At 28.4% G+C, this 16,733-nt stretch overlaps 1 protein-coding gene and 2 long non-coding RNA genes across 3 annotated transcripts in view; 2 read left to right on the top strand and 1 right to left on the bottom strand.

Annotated features, from left to right (window-relative positions):
* Window positions 1-16,733, bottom strand: part of LOC123264388 (netrin-3-like) — a 228,927-nt gene that overhangs the window by 22,803 nt on the left and 189,391 nt on the right. The gene's annotated exons all lie outside the window — the stretch shown is intronic.
* Window positions 1-16,733, top strand: part of LOC123264410 — an 88,097-nt gene that overhangs the window by 23,453 nt on the left and 47,911 nt on the right. The window lies entirely within an intron of this gene.
* Window positions 14,143-14,781, top strand: LOC123264407. Its single transcript, XR_006509333.1, has 3 exons — window positions 14,143-14,246; window positions 14,355-14,506; window positions 14,594-14,781. It is a non-coding gene; the product is annotated as an uncharacterized LOC123264407 (long non-coding RNA).

The raw sequence follows: 16,733 nt of genomic DNA, 5'->3' as shown, positions 1-16,733 counted from the left end.
AACTTTTAATAAATATTTGTTAACAAATATTTATTAACATTTAATAAATCGTATTTAATAAATAATTTATTAACTGTTAATAAATATTTATTAAATCCTATGTTAAAAAATCAGTTAATAAAGCTTATTAAATATAAACAAATCTTTTTATCAGTATACTTAAAAAATTCAAATTGTTCTATTACGACCACCTCAATTAAAAACTCCAACAATCCCATAATTATCTCCAAAAATCCTACTCACATTTAAATTAATTAATTTAAATAACTGGAGCTGAAAAAACTTCCGCGAATTATAATTTTAATTACACATTACACACGAAACTGCGGGCTCTAGGTTTAAGGTGACAGTACAAGCGTATATTCACACGCGGTATCTTCTGTGGAGGTACATCGTTTGTTAAAGATACCCGAGCATTCATAAAGACGAGGTAGAGACACCTAATATACGTAACATTACATGCAGAGAAACGAGAGCCTGCACCTCTCAAAAATAAGAGTAAAAAAATTTTTAAAATACACATTACACATACATATATGTACAATAATAACATAACAAGTAAAGCCTGGCTCATTCCTGGTCTCTATTCTGGCAAAATACCCGGCGTATGTTTACCTTGGATTACTCTCGCCTCTTCGTCACGCTTCTCCTTAGCTTCCTCATGGCTCATGGAGATCATGATGCGGTCCACATCCCTTCCCACCGGTGTTTATTTTTTTTATTTTCATTTCTATCCCTCTTTGCTCACGACTTTCTCCTTTTTTCCTGGTTTTTGTTCCCCGAGCAGTCTTGTCTCCAGTCACTCTATATCTACTCACATCATATATACATACCAGCACTCTCTTCTTTTCTCTCTTTGCATCCACGTTGTTGTCCTCTGTTGTGCAGTGTTTATACCCGCCATTACACGTATGTGTAAGTGTGAGTGTATACAAGCACATTTCCTTCCATCCAAAGCATATTCATCCGCGTGGGCTACACTTATGCCTTCAAGCACGACCATAAAGTAACGTCTTAATTACAAAAGGGTTCCGTTGCGACGCTGCAACCCATTATGAAACGCTTTAAGTGCCGCGAATTCAAACCCAAAGAGGAATTTACCGTCTAAAGAATGATTGATAAAGACTTAAACTACATTTGTTACCGTAAACTTTTTAGTTAATAAATTAACATTGTAAATTATACTTGTCGTAAATTATTTCAATGTTTATTGATAAAAATCACTTTTATTGTTTATTTTATTTTTATGATTGCGAAAAATTTAAGTTATACTTTGTAGGAATTATTACAAAAAATTGTAACAGTTTTTAAGACTGCAATAATGCATCTTTAAATTAAAAAAAAAAAAAAAAAAAAAAGTTTGAAGGTATTTAATATTTATTGCTTCATTTCTACCGGCGCCGGAATTCGAACCCGAGACTTTCTGAATAAGAGTGTGACTAGCCTGTTACAAATATTTGCATTTTTTTATGAACACTGATAGAAAGATTTGTTTATATTTAATATTTATTAATGGTTAATGAATATTTGTTAACTGTTAACAAATATTTATTTAAAATAAAAAGCAAAAATAGCAATTTTCTTTTGACACTTTTTATAACCCTATAGCTGGAATACATGATAATAATTCAATTCACTAAATAAATTAACGTTTTTAATATTTAAAAATATAAAAGATAATTATGAGCTGTGATAGAATTTGGTATTTTACTATAAACGTTATAATAATGTTATATAATTAATGCAAATAATTTATAAAGATGATTTTTATTTATAAGCAATCTTCATATCATGTGACATTGCAAGAGAAACAAATTCACTCAACAAAATATTTATTAACTGTTGATAAATATTTGTTAACTATTAATAAATACTTATTAACTATTAATAAATGTACTTTCCTTCCACATAAATATTTATTAAATGTTAAAAAATATTTATTAAATGTTAAAAAATATTTATTAAAATTTAATAAATTAAATAATTGTCTTCAAATAAATTAAATTATTAATAGTTAATAAATCCTTCTATCAGTAAATAATTTTTTCTAATTCATTTTTTTATTCAACTTTAAATGAAAAATTACTAAATTTTTATTTTTCATTTAATTTTAAGGTAATTTTTTAGATTTAAATAAAATCAAAAGAACCTTAGAACTATTTTTGAACGATCATATATTTTTTTTTGTTGCTAAATTTTGATAAAAAAAAATTTTTAATTATGTTAAATTGCTCTAAAAAAATTTTAAATATAAAAATATTTTTCTCAATAAAATAAAACCCTAAAAGTTTATTTCTTTAACATCAAACAACACAAATAGTGAATTTATTAATTAAATGTTTGTAAAGTTTTCAGAAGTTCGAGTTAATGAACAAAACTTCTTAGATTTACGAATAAGTATCACAACTATTAATTGTTTTCGTACCGGATGCAATTTAACTGCACAAGTAAACTCACAAAACAAAATTTATTTACAAACTATTTTGCAACAGCTGTTAATTAAGAAAAAAAATATAAATTTCCTGTTATGTAAAATAATTAGCAAAAGTGAATTTTAAGAGTTGAGAGTCACTGGACAAGGGTCATTAGCGTATGTTACCTATACACTGAGTGCATCCATAAGTGTGAGGATTCTCGGAGCTCGTTTGTCTGATTTTTCGTATTTTAAACTGTTTTTTCAATTTTTTTCCTTTTCACCCTCTCGTACTAGTGTAAGCCGAGCTACACAGTACAGAGAGCACAAGACCAGATTAACGTCAGAGGGACTTAGGTGAATGCCAAAGTAACACTCGCGGGCACCAGTCATACTCACCAACCACATACAATATGTATACACTGCGTGTTGCTAGCAAATCAAAATATCCTGTCTCTCAGTCAACAAAATTCAACAGCTAAAAAATAAAACTTAAGAAGTTTTAGTTCAAATTTTTAATTAATTTAATTAAAACTTGTGATTTTTTTTAAAACATAAAAATTTTTTTTAATACAAATTTTTTATATTTTATTTAAAATAATTTGATTTGTTAAAAAAAAATTCCGAAATTCGGCGTCTAATTTCAAAAAATTCTATAAGTGACTTATAATTATAAAAATAGCAATCATGCAGTCACTGTGTCACTGCCGTGACTTGTGAACTATAAATAAATAAAATTTTGCTTTATTAAATAATGACTTTTGTTAAATTGCACTGTACTTTTTTAACTATTGACGTTTTTAAAGATATAAGCTCATCCCGATGTTATACTCATCAAGAGCTTTCATTTGAGTACCCACATGCATTTTGATATATTTTTCATATATACATATATATATAATATATATAAATATATGAAAAATTGATGTGGGTACTCAAATGAAAAGTCTCGATGAGTGTAACACCGGGATGAGTTTATATCTTAAAAAATGTCAATATTTCACAAGATACAAGGTCATTTCTTAATTATGTATCTAGAGATAGAGCATTTTTTAATGCAGCCTAAATACTATCACGATAAATTGACTATCGGTGAGAATGCAATGAAACCTTGAAAAGGCACAAATTCAAGTCAAGACCTTTGCAATGATACAAAATTTTTTTTATTCTCTCAATAATATGGATTATAAATAAATATGAAAAAAAAAAATCGGAAATGAATTAACTGTCGACTTATATATGTACAGGACTTATATTTTTTTTTTTCATTGATATAACGGAAATTAATCCATCGGTAATAAAATAAAAAAATATAACAATAATAAATGATAATAGAATGATGAAATTAAGATGAAGAAGAGGAGGAGTTTGATTATAATAAACGGGCCAACGCATTTTCCCAGTCGCTCGTAATATTAATTATCGTAATTATTAACGGCGTTGCGCATTAAATCGACCGGGTCCGTCCTCTCCATCCTTCGCCCATAAATATATATATATCTGTATATATCTATATAATATAACGTCAGATGAGGATCATTCTCGCGACCTAAACTAAAGTTAATTACCACCCGCCGCTGCTAATTTAAATCAAGACTAATTGATCTACCTCCACTCGTGACTTCTTCTTATTCCAAAATTAGTATAGTATCTATTAGCTTCTCACCTCTGTCGTCTAGTATCAATAAAAATAAAAATAATAGTCTACGGTTTATAGTTATCAAGTGGATTACGAAAGTTTCGAGCAAGTCATTAAACAAGTAGCATACAGTGGAAGTATGGAGAAGACTAATCTATCCGAGAGCGAGATTATTAATTTTATTTTAATGCATACTTTACACATATGTATCTGGCATTAGGCGAGACGTATTAATTACAGTGATTAATATTAATTGAGATGAATTGGCAAATAAATAATCTATCAAGCTTTATAGTTAGTTTATTTTGTAAAATAAAAAATTATCCATTTGAAAAATATTCTCTTGATTTTATTTTCAAGATTTTCAAATTAAAAAATTTAATTTCATAAACAAATTTATAAATAACTTAATTCTTGAATTTTTAATCACAAAATTCAAATTAATTATTTACAATCCATAATTTAATTATTCAAAATATTACCTCATTATTTATTCATTTCAAATTTTCCTCAAACCCTTTCAATTAAAAAAAATTAAAAAACCTTAAAGATATTTTATTAAAATTAATGATGTAATTGACACTGATAAGACTCAATATATATCAAGCACAAATTTTGTTTACTGATAAAATTAGTGTGTGGTAATTCTTAATTAATGTAATTCGGTATTTACCACTTCTACACCCGGGAATTGAACACTGTAACGAACCACATGTACAGTAATTACCGTAATTTGTTACCATCAATGTCGAAATTTCGTTAATTACATTTAGATATATTATATCGTTGCATCGAAATTCTCCAGGGATTTTTAGATTCAGCGATTCGATTCTAATTAAAATTTAATTGCCATAATTATTAATTACACCGCGAGTCTTATTATTGGTTATTGGTTTTAGCGGTCGCTAATTTTTCTTCAATAATAATATTTTTTTATCTGACATTCAAATTCATCAGGAAATAGTGAATAAAATTTTTTTTAGAAATAACCATTTGTAAAATGTGTTCAGCAGATGGAGGAACAAGAAATAACAGTATGAATAAATATATGATATTGAAGTTTGATATTATATGAAGCATATATAATAGCAATAGCAATGTAAACTGGAACAGTGCTGTAACAACGTTGCAAAACACCTTGTAGAATATTATAATACAAGATATGGAATGCATAAATGTATCGATTTACATTTATAAGGGAAGTTGTACTGTCGTATTCATATCGATATATGTAGTCTGATGTTTTAGAAGGAAGAGAGGAAATATTGAGAGTAGAGAGTTGAGTTTACTCGAGTACCATCAGCAAAAGTTTATTGGCAGTGTGCCAGAAAGGAAATGATATTGTCCCTATCGCGCGTCAGTATTACATTTTATTTTTAAAAAGTAAAAAATTTTTGTTAGGATAGTACACGGAACAGAACAAGAAAAACAAAATAAAAATGAGATTTTTACATTATATCTTTTGTTCGGTGTTTCTTCAGCAAACAGAACAAATGCAAAATATAAGATAGAGTTTTTATAAAGACAATAAGGCGATGCGAAAGCTTGTATACAAAATCAATGGAGGCAAAAATGTCAGAATAATTTTGTTTGAATTTAATTAGCTTGACGACTAAAGGCGAAAGGCTTTTAAATTTTCCTGAGGAAAATACTGGAGGTATATATAATATAAGAAAAGAGAGATATAACTTTGATGAAAACGAAAAGGGATGAAGGGATGAAAAGATTTCGGGAAGCTCTTATACTTCTTTCCTTGTCTTTCTGCTGGTTGATGATGGAGGGTGGGCTTCTGACGAAACTTTAGTGAAACATATTGCATTTGGGATAGAATTTGGCTCAAGGAACAAAGGCTATATCTATGTTGAATTATCTTTGTTCTGGAGTTAGTTGAGTAGGCTGAGTGTGAGGGAGCTACTAAGCTACATATTGCGGGGCTTAGGTGTTTGTTTCAATTAAACTTCTCACGCTTGACTTGGGATTAATAATAATACACTTTGAATCTATGTATTATGTATTTAGATGTAGTATTAATGATTCGAGTCTTGTAATTGTTTTTGTGTCTGCAGACTAAAAGGAAAATTAATTTGAATGAAAAGAAAAATTCTTTAACTAAGAAAATAATTTTTAAGAGTTTCATTGTCTTGAATCAAATAAAACTTACTCGCTGGCCACTTTATAGAATTGCATTTTTAGATCGAGACTTGAAATTTAATTAGAGTATTGGTTTGACGCACAGATTTCAAATTCTGTCGAATTGGCATGCACCTTTTATCCATGTAATTATTCTAGCAAATATTCATTGTAACTTTCAATGTGCAATCATTATAACATTCCCGTGTCTTTCTTACAAAAATGAATAATAATTGATATGAAAAAAAAAATTTGTAATGAGCATTGAAAGTTTCAATTACAGAAATTGCAGGTCTCATAAGTGAAAAAATTTGCCTAGTATATAAACATAACCAATAGAATTAAAAAATTTATTTTAAACAAATGACAATCGAATAGAATAAATTTAGTTACAATAAAAATTCATTATTTCTAAGTCAAAAAAATATAGGTTCCGGATAAGTAATCACCACTATATCATATACTAAAACTTTTTCCGAAACACGCTGCATCTTATGGTATAAGTATTATTTCGATCGGTTCAGTAGTTTTCGCAGTATAACCGGACAAAAAAACCGACTTTCCATTTATTAGTATAGATTTAAAGTAAGAAAAATTTCTTAGTTGAAGAAATTTTTTACTTAAATCAAGAAGATGAAGTTCTTCAATATTTATTACTTGATTCAAGTAAATTTTTTTTTCTGTGTGAGTGCTTTATGATTTTTTGTCTTCTTGGCAATTTAGTTTATTGAATTTTATTTTATTTTATTATTTTTTATTTTTCAATTTTAATAATATGTAAATTTTTTTTATTATTTTCGAAGAAAAAGTATTTTAGTAATGACTTAAGTACCTAGACGAGCAATTGTGTGTGTGTGTGTGTGTGTGTGTGTGTGTGTGTGTGTGTGTGTATGTGTATGTATGTATGTATGTATGTAGGTAAACCTCTCATAACTTTTAAACGGCTTGACCGATTTGATCGCGGTTGGTGCCATTCGAAAGGGTTCGACTAAACTTAGATTTAAAATGCAAGTTGGACCGATTTGGACCGATAGATTTTGAGAAATCTTAAAAAAACTGCGAAAAAAAATTTTTCCAAATGTGGTTTTTTTTTAATAACTTTCAAACGGCTCGACCGATCAATTCCAAAAACTAATCAGCTGTTAACATAAAAAAACTACGTCGATCGCCACCAATCTTTCGGTCTTATCAATTAATGTTTAAAAATGTATCATATAATTTGAAAAACTGCGTCGAATGCCGCCAACCGCGTGAAAATCGGTTCATTCATTCAAAAGTTATTGCAGTTTGAAAATTCAAAAAATAGTGTTTTATTAAACTCCCATCAGACTGAGCTTGAAGAGCTCAAAACTACACGAAAATTATATTTTTGAGCTCTTCGAGCTCAAAAACGTAATAGGTGCAATGTTGAGCGCTTAATTACGAAAGTAGCGGGAAGTTGCAGAGATGGCCTTCAGGGTCAACCGTTTTCCTAATTTTTACTATTTTTAAAGAAATATTATTTTAGTGAAAACTAAATTATGATTATCGTTCGAAAGTAATTAACTTTTAACCTTGTTGGTTGCATATTGCGATACAAAAGTTATTCAACAAAACAAACCTATTACTTTTTATTTCAAATAAAAAATATTGTAAATATTATTTTTTAGATAATAATTAGGGTTAATAATTTTTCGATATTTTTAATTACAATGTAAATAGTTTGGATAGTTTTTAAATAAATTTTAAAAATAATATTGCTACTACAGGATTAATTACTAATTATATGATAGACAAATATCACTGAAAAAAATGATAGAACCAACAAACTATTAAAAACTCCTCCAAAAACTTGACTACAATCAAAAAACATAAAATTTTTAAAAGGCATAAATTCATATCAAAATATTTACAATTATTAATAATAATTTTTATTTACTAGCAATTTGCTATTTAATTTTTTATATTTAAAAGGAAATTTTTAAAACAGTTTACAGATTAAAACAAATATAGTATGCTAAATTAAGTAAATGTTTGTTTTTGTTAATACGTCTTTTTAACATAATCTTTCAATAGTCGTTTAAAGCTTTTTAATCTATTTTCTAATCTTATATTGTCTAATAATTTATTATAATAGTTGAAGCCTTTGTAAGTTATACATTTTTTTGCTGAGTGTGTACAAGTAGATATTACATCGATAGAAAAACAATTTATCGTTTTATCCCTATGCTTATTTTCAGTTGTTACAATTTTTGTATACAAATATTCAGGTTTTTTATTCAATGTGACTTTATGTATTGATATACATCACTTATATATTAATGTCTGTTTAATTTTTAACCATCCTAACGCTGTTAGTATGCTATACTGTTAATATTATTCTAAATAAACTAAAAAAAACTCTTATTTTATGAGACTACTCCGAAGACAAAACTTTTCTTATTTAATAAAGACAATAAAACTCTTCATAATGATTTATTTTTATACGTTAATTTTGTGAAAATTCTATAAAAAAATAAATCTCGAAAAAAAAAATCATTTTTTTTTTAAATTAAGAAGAAATCGTATCTAAATCCTCAAAAATGTTTCCCCAGTCCGTAATTTAGTTCCCATCGATTTCCACGCGATATCATTTTTATACGTCTTAGCTCGAGTAGTCTAATGAGAAATAAATCCCGCGTTTGATAAGATAGATTGAACTTTTACAGAAGGTATTTGCAGACATAGACATCCACCATATATTTTTCTCATCGTTCCTCCATAAAAGAACTGCGATAAAAGTGTATTAAGCGAGACAGTTAGAGTGATGTCTTGTCGATTCTCATTCTCGTCACTCTTATTGGCTGTTGGCTCGTTCCGACGTATAAATACAGACTTACAGACTCCTAACAACACTTGGCCCATTACATATTATATATTATATACTATATGCTACAGAGCAGTAGAAAAGACACGAGCGATAGAGAAAAAAACTCACATAAGCGAGTGAAGATAAAAAAGAATAAAAGTCAAAATGAAGCTAAAGCTAAATAAAAGCTAAAGCCAAAGGGAGTAGAGCTGCATTTCTATACCAGGGCGAAAGATTTACGCCCGGTTTGCCGGCGGCCCAATACAACAACATAACTAAACTCTCTTCTTCATACTATACATAAAGCCCACTTTCTTAGATATATAAATACACAAATACAAATACAAACTTATATGCAGCTACAGTCTCCTGCCTGCATCCAACTTTTTTTTTCCTTTTATTATTTTCTCAACAGGAGGGTGACTGGTACTGCAATTAGGCCACGATCGAGATCGATATATATAGTATATAGTAAGTACTTATACTTATAAGCCGACGTCGCGCGGGCATAAATTTCCTTCCGTCTTTCCTACGCTCGTTATGACTGCAACGTTAAATTTTCATTCATTCCTTTTTCTGACACTCCGGATCAATGGTTTTAACAACCGGTTTTTATGTATTTCATAAAAAATATAAATTATAATTTTTTTACTGCTTAAATTTCGGTTTTTACACGGAGAAAAGTAAACCGTAACAAATAATAGTCGATTTATAATGAGTAATGATCGACTGAAAAAAATGACCATTTCAAACAGTAAAATCGTGATTTTAGTAATCACTTTATAATATTTATCATTTGAATGCTACAATTTATTATTTACATGGAAGAAAATACTATTTTAAACAGTAATATTCGCTATGTGAATGTCGAAAATGTTTAAGTATAATAATTAAAAATTTTGACTTTGATATTTATCATTTCGTACTTAAAAAATGATCTTATGATAGGTAAAAAATATAAACTACAGTTACTAAATTTCGTTATTTATTATAGTGACAGCTACTAATCACATTTTCGATATTAAATTATAAATTGTGGCTTTTACACTTTCTACATTAACCCATGTAGGAGTCCCTAGAGTTGAACGACGGGGCCAAGCTTGCGCCAACACTGGGACGCCAGGCTTGGCTTCCCAGACTTGGGCCAAGGCTGGGTTAACTAGCCTCGGCCGTCCAATGGCGCGCCAGTCTTGGCCTAAGACTGGATCACCTAGCTCTGGCCATTTGATGGTACGCCAGACTTGGGCCAAGGATGGGTAACCTAGTCTTGGCCATTCAATGGAAAATCCAAAGTTAAATAATCATTAAGTAATATAATTTTTAACAGTAAATATTTTTTGTTTAACGAATATTTATTAACTAATGCTACAATCGAAAATTTATTATTTAACAAAAACAATTACATTTCATCAAGATTGATATGGTATTAAAAAAATTAAAATATAATAATTTACAGTTGAATTTTTAATATTGATAATTTTAAACTTTAAAATTTATAATAAAATATTAAAAATGTACAGAACGATTTACAAAGTCTAAAGTAATATAAGAACTTGACTCTTGGATTTTTTACCTAATAAACATTTGTAAAAAATAGTTAATTTTCATCAAAACACAATATTAAATATCATAAATTATATAAATAATAAACCGTCACACTTCGTCACCTTATAGATTTAGTTTATGAGAATCATGAGATGTATTTCAACATATTGGTCGTACGGTGTAGGGGTTAGTTATCGGTCTGGCAAGCGCGCAGCTCGCGTTCGAATCTCGGTTAGGACTGTTGCGAATTTCACTTTATTTCTTTAATTTGCGAAAATTAGGTTTAAATTAAGAGTTAAGCGGTCTGAATTTGCGTTAGCTCTACATCAGAAACAAAATTTTTAAAATTTTTAAATACTACCTATGGCTGAGCCCTGGCAACTAAGCTTGGCCCAGCCATGGCAACCAAGCTTGGCCCAGTCATGGCAACCAACCGTGGCCCCATGTTATCATTCCAGACTTCCACCAAGGCTGGGCCAACTCTGGCTTATACAAGCTTGGGCCAGAGTTTAACAAAGTTGGGCCAAGCCTGGGGCACGCCTGGGCCCGTTGTTCTTTCCTATATAGGAAGTTTTGTAATATTTACATTTTTGCCACCCCGATGTCCGCTGTACTTTTTGAAACTATAAAAATTAACCGAAATCCGAGTGAATTTTACAGTTTACTTTTTTCGATGTACAATTTATTATTTACATGGAAGAAAATACTCTTTCAAACAGTAATATTCGCTATGTTAAAATATAATAACTAAGAATTTCGACTTTGATATTTATCATTTTGTACCTAAAAAATGATCGCATGATATGTAAAAAATGTAAACTACAGTTACTAAATTTCTATACAAGCAACGTCAATATTTACAAAGGACAATGGTAAATTTTAAACGCAACGCTAAAAATCAAACTATAATTATTGATTTGCTTGAACTGGTAAAATATATATTTTAAGAGTAGAATTTTTACTGTTTCAAATGTTAAATTCTCCGAGTGTGAGACCTTCCCCTTCTCTTCATAGTATAGACTAAATATTGAAACGGAAATTTTTACTGTTTGAAACTGTAATTTTTTAAGATGAGAGAGTCGTTATTTACTATAGTGACAGCTACTAATCACATTTTCGATATTAAATTATAAATTGTAGCTTTTACACTTTCTACATTAAGTTTTGTAATATTTACATTTGTGCCACCCCGATGTCCGCTGTACTGTTTGAAACTATAAAAATTAACCGGAATCCAAGTGAATTTTACTTTTTACTTTTGTTCGTGTATTTAAAAAAAAAAAATTGTAAAGAATGGAAGTAATTAGATGATGTAATTAAAAAAATGTCAACATTTACAGAGTGAATTAATAGGAAAAGTTTTGTTGGATTTTTTAGTAGTATAAAAATTCTTTTTCTTCGTTTTTAAAATACTTTAACGTTCAGTACAATTTAACTCTAGCTCATTGGCAACCCTCGAACGATCCGACTCGGAAGTAAACTCATGTCATGTGTGTCCTACAGTGTCTCTATGTCTCTATGTCTCTATATATCTTCGGTCTCGCAATCCTCAGGCTTGAAACCGCACGCGGTGGAAAACGAATCGATGCAGTGTGCAAACATTGCCCGGCTATGTTTTCCGAAACGGAAAGGACCCTATACTCTCTCTATACTCGCATTTATCCGAGCGTGTGCACCCAGAAAACGAGTATGACGAACGGGTTGCGTGAGAGTTACACTAAAATAATAATAAAGAAAAACCACAATTACATTTTTTTATAATTTATTATTATTGTTATTTTTTAAAGTTATTTGTTCAATTTCATATTTTATATCTTACTGTACGAGTTATCGTAGCAAATTCGAGAGTTAATTTCTTAAGAACGATAATCATAATTACAATTGATTAATTTGTTCAAGAAATATCGTTGAAAACTTAAAAAAACAATTTTCAAAAATTTTTCTTATAAATAACTTCGGAATTTCTGGACGAAATTTTTAAGATAAACATAATTGTAAATTTCCTCAATTTGCTTAGTTATCACTTGAGTAATATTCACATAGAATATTCGCTAAATTTTAAAATGATAATAGTTATGAAATGAAATTTCGTTTCATCCAAAAATTATTATTGGTGTTATTATTATGTTATGTAAACAACAACAGTTACAATTTTTTTTTTTTTCCAGAAAAAAAAATTAACTTGAATCAAGTGAAAAATTTTTGAACTAAGAAAATAATTTTTAAGTTTCATTGTCTCAAGAATTAAGACGAAAAATTTTTTAATCAAGTAAAATTTACTTTAACCAAGAAAAATTTCTTAGTTTAAGAATTTTCCCAATCAAATCAAGATGATCCCCTAGCGGTTTTGTAAATGCCGAAAAGATGTCGCAGTTATACAGTATTAATGCGGTATTTTTTCAGCATTTTTTCGGTTCTTTTGGTCAGTTTTTTCATCGAAACATTACGGAAAATTTACCGTAAAAATGCGAATAATTTACGCTAAAAATGCGAAATATTTACGCTAAAAATGCGGAATATTTACGCTGGAAATGCGGCATACTTATGGTAATAAGGTGGTAAAATGACTGTATTAAAACCATATTTAAAAAATGGTGAATAATTAAATAATGCTCGGGCTGGGATTCGAACCCAGAACCTCCCGAAGACATATGTCGGCTACTTTACCATTTGAGCTACCCGGTCTATACCAAATCCTTTGTATTCATTACCGCTAAATACCTAATTAAAAAATAATATCCTACATAGTATTTATTCAAAAACAATATTTGTTTTTGCAAAATAGCGATGGAGAATAAAAAGCAAAATTGAAAGTTTTTCATTTTATTCATTTCTAACATAGAAGTGAACTAAAAATAAAACCAAATCTTTAATAATTGTCCATTATATCAGAAAATATTCGGCAAAATTATGGAATAATTATGGTATTGTTAGCAAAAAAATATGGTTTTAGTACTTAAAAATTACTGTATTATTACGGTAATTATTTGGAATTTTTTGGGTAAAATTTGGACATTAATACGATAATCGTATAGTATATTTTTGGTAACAGTACAGTATAAGTGTAGTATATATACTGAATAATTACAGTTTAAAAACTGGCCGAAACAACTATAGTTTAATCGCATTATTACCGAATTATAACGGTAAATATACGACATGAGCATAAATGCCGAAAAATTACGGTATTTTTACGGCATTTTCAAAACCGCGAGGGGAAGTTCTTCAAAATTATTTACTTGATTTAAGTAAATTTTTTTTCTGTGTACTTAATGTTAAAAACGATCGGTTTGTTTTGTTGAATATTTGTTTTATTGCAATATGCAAGTAGTGAGGTTAATAATTAAATAGTTCGTTTTTATGATAACCATAATTGCAAATATTTTGGATAGATTTTATCATCGCTAAAATTATTCGTCTTCGATAATATTACTCAGCTATCAAAAAAAATTATTCGCCAAATTGTAAAAAAATAATAACAATACGTAATTATTATAGATAATATGAATTTTTACGTCATAATAATTACTGTTAACAAAACATTGTTGCCGTGTCTTTTTAACTCATGGTCGTTTTGATAAGAAGTAAGTTATAAATACGGGGGTGAAGACTATTAAAGTCAGTCACTGTTTGTCTTCCATAAGACTTCGTACTTTTTAAGGAGACTTAATAATCATTTTTCACAAAAGAAAGTAAGTATTTATTTTTTACATAAATTATTTTTATATATTTTAAAATAATACTAAAAGGATTTCACGGTTTTGATATTGTTTAAAAAATTTTATTTAATCGATTTTAAGGTTCAATTAAAATAAAAATGTCAAAATTTATCCCGCTGTTTTTTTCGATGGTTACCTTGGCCAGTGTTATTATGAATTCAACTGGGCAGGAAGAGGAGGAGGGGCAGAAGGAGCAGGTGGAGGAGAAGGAATGTCAACAAGATAATAGATTAGTATGACATTATTGTTTTTATAATATCACTACTTTGAATGTATTTTTATTCCAAATATTTATTTATTCTTCTCTTTATTGTTTCTAGTGCACTCAAGATGAAAATTGCTGCAATGGAAGTTGTGTTGGTAAAGAAGGTTCAGTGCTTATGAGATGTCAACCCAAAAGTTCTGATGCAAAATAATTTCTAATCACTTTTTAATGTATCTAACATATTTATTGTAAGGTAACGATATACATTAATAGTAAAAAATAATATTTTATTTGAGTCAAAAATTATATTTTTATCATTTATATAATTAAAAAGATAAGAAATATTTTCTTTCTGACGTATTTTATAGAATAAAATGGATTTCTTCACTTAAATTTGGTATCATCAGAAAAGTCGTAACCTGAAATTATTTTTTTTTACTGTTCAATATTTTTTTGGTCGATAGTCAATTTATCGTTTTAAAAATAAAAAAAAATAAGGTAACCTTTTTGATTTGCAAATTTTTATTGCACGCCTCATAAGCGAAGCGGATGCGTGCTCTACACTTGCCTTACAAAAATCAAGCGATTTCTTGAACTAAAATTGTCTCTATTTTTTAAAAAGAATTTTTATAATTAAATTTTGTACCACCAGAAAAATCTTGACATAAACTTGTGTTTTTTCACGATTTCAGATATTTTTGATGGTCAATTTTTTATGTCGAGTTTTTGGAAGATTTATAAATAGTTTCTTGGTTTTATAATTTTTTTCCATGACATTTGTCCATTAAATAATTGATAACTTATCCTATCGTTGCACAATTATTTTTAAATTTGATTTAAAAAATACCCTAACTATTTATATCGTGATTAAAAAGATTGAAAAATCATTAACTCATTCTTCTTAACATAGCTCGTAATTTTCAGCAGTTATATAGTAACATGCACAGAAAAAAAGGTTTACTTGAACCAAGAAAATACTTTTCTTCCTAATTATTTTCTTAAGCGAAAAAAAAATTTTTTTTTGACACAAGAAATTTCACTTATTCCAACAAAATTAATTCTCTTGCTTTAAGAAATACGTATCTTAATCCAAGAAAATTTATTTAAGTCAAGAAAATCTTTTTGTTTTGAGAAAATTCAGCTTCTTGCTCCAAAAAATTTAGTTCTTGATAGAAATAAATTTTCTTGTCTTGAAAAAATTTCTCTCTTGCTCCAAAAAATTAAATATAAAGATAGAAGTAAATTTTCATTAATATTTTTATTGATTAACATGTTAAATGAGAAGATCAAATAATATTTCATCATTTTTTTTCATTCAATATTTATAATTGCACGCTAAAATAATATAAAATGGGTATCAAATATTCAAGAGAAAAATTTTCTCAAGGTGAGAAAATTTTTTTCTCAGCTGAAGTAGGTGGCGCTGTTTCCCCAAAGTATCTAAAAATCTTGATCAAATATAAAAATTTATTGTATCAAGTATTTATGATAATTTGAATTAAGAAAAAATTACTTCCACCAAGAATAGAATTTCAAGAAAAATTTTTACTTTGGCCAACACAACTTCGGTCTTTCTTCATGCACCCGAAAATTTACTTGTGACAAGAATTTTGTTCTCCAGTCAAGAAATTTTTCTTTCTATGTGGCAGGATGCTAGTTTTTATTAATATATAAAAATAATATTTACAATATTTTTTATTTGAAATAAAAACTAATACTTTTGTTTTATTGAATATTTTTTTTTATCGCAATAATATTTAAGTAGCAAGGTTAACAGTTAATTGTTTTCTAACGATAACTAGAACTGCAATTCTTGTGAATAATTTTGTTATCGTTAAAATAATTGCGCTTTGATGATAATAAAAATAATTTAAAATAATATGTAAAGTTATGGGTTGTTTAATAGTACCAGAATTTATATAATAAAATATCGAGTAATGTCGATGTACCGATATCAGAATCATGAATCCTATAAATCACTTAGCAACAAGCCTCTTACATCCACGCGACTGTGTACTAGTAGCCGATAATATTTTTTATTTTATTTATTTATATTATTTGCGTACCAGAGGGAGAGGATGCTTTTCATTTTTATTTTTCTTATTTTCTCTACACTGCACTCGTCAGCCAGCACTGCGTGTCCTCTCTACTCGCGAATAACCAGAAGTTAAGCTGGAGGATAGGAAAGGGGTTATCTCTATACTTCGGACGTCGCGTGGGTGCACCACCGCGTGTACACGCGACGAGTTACGCGC

Source organism: Cotesia glomerata, linkage group LG4 (genome assembly GCF_020080835.1).
Source record: "Cotesia glomerata isolate CgM1 linkage group LG4, MPM_Cglom_v2.3, whole genome shotgun sequence".
Taxonomy (NCBI): Eukaryota; Metazoa; Arthropoda; class Insecta; order Hymenoptera; family Braconidae; genus Cotesia; species Cotesia glomerata.
This window is presented reverse-complemented; position numbering and strand designations above follow the sequence as displayed.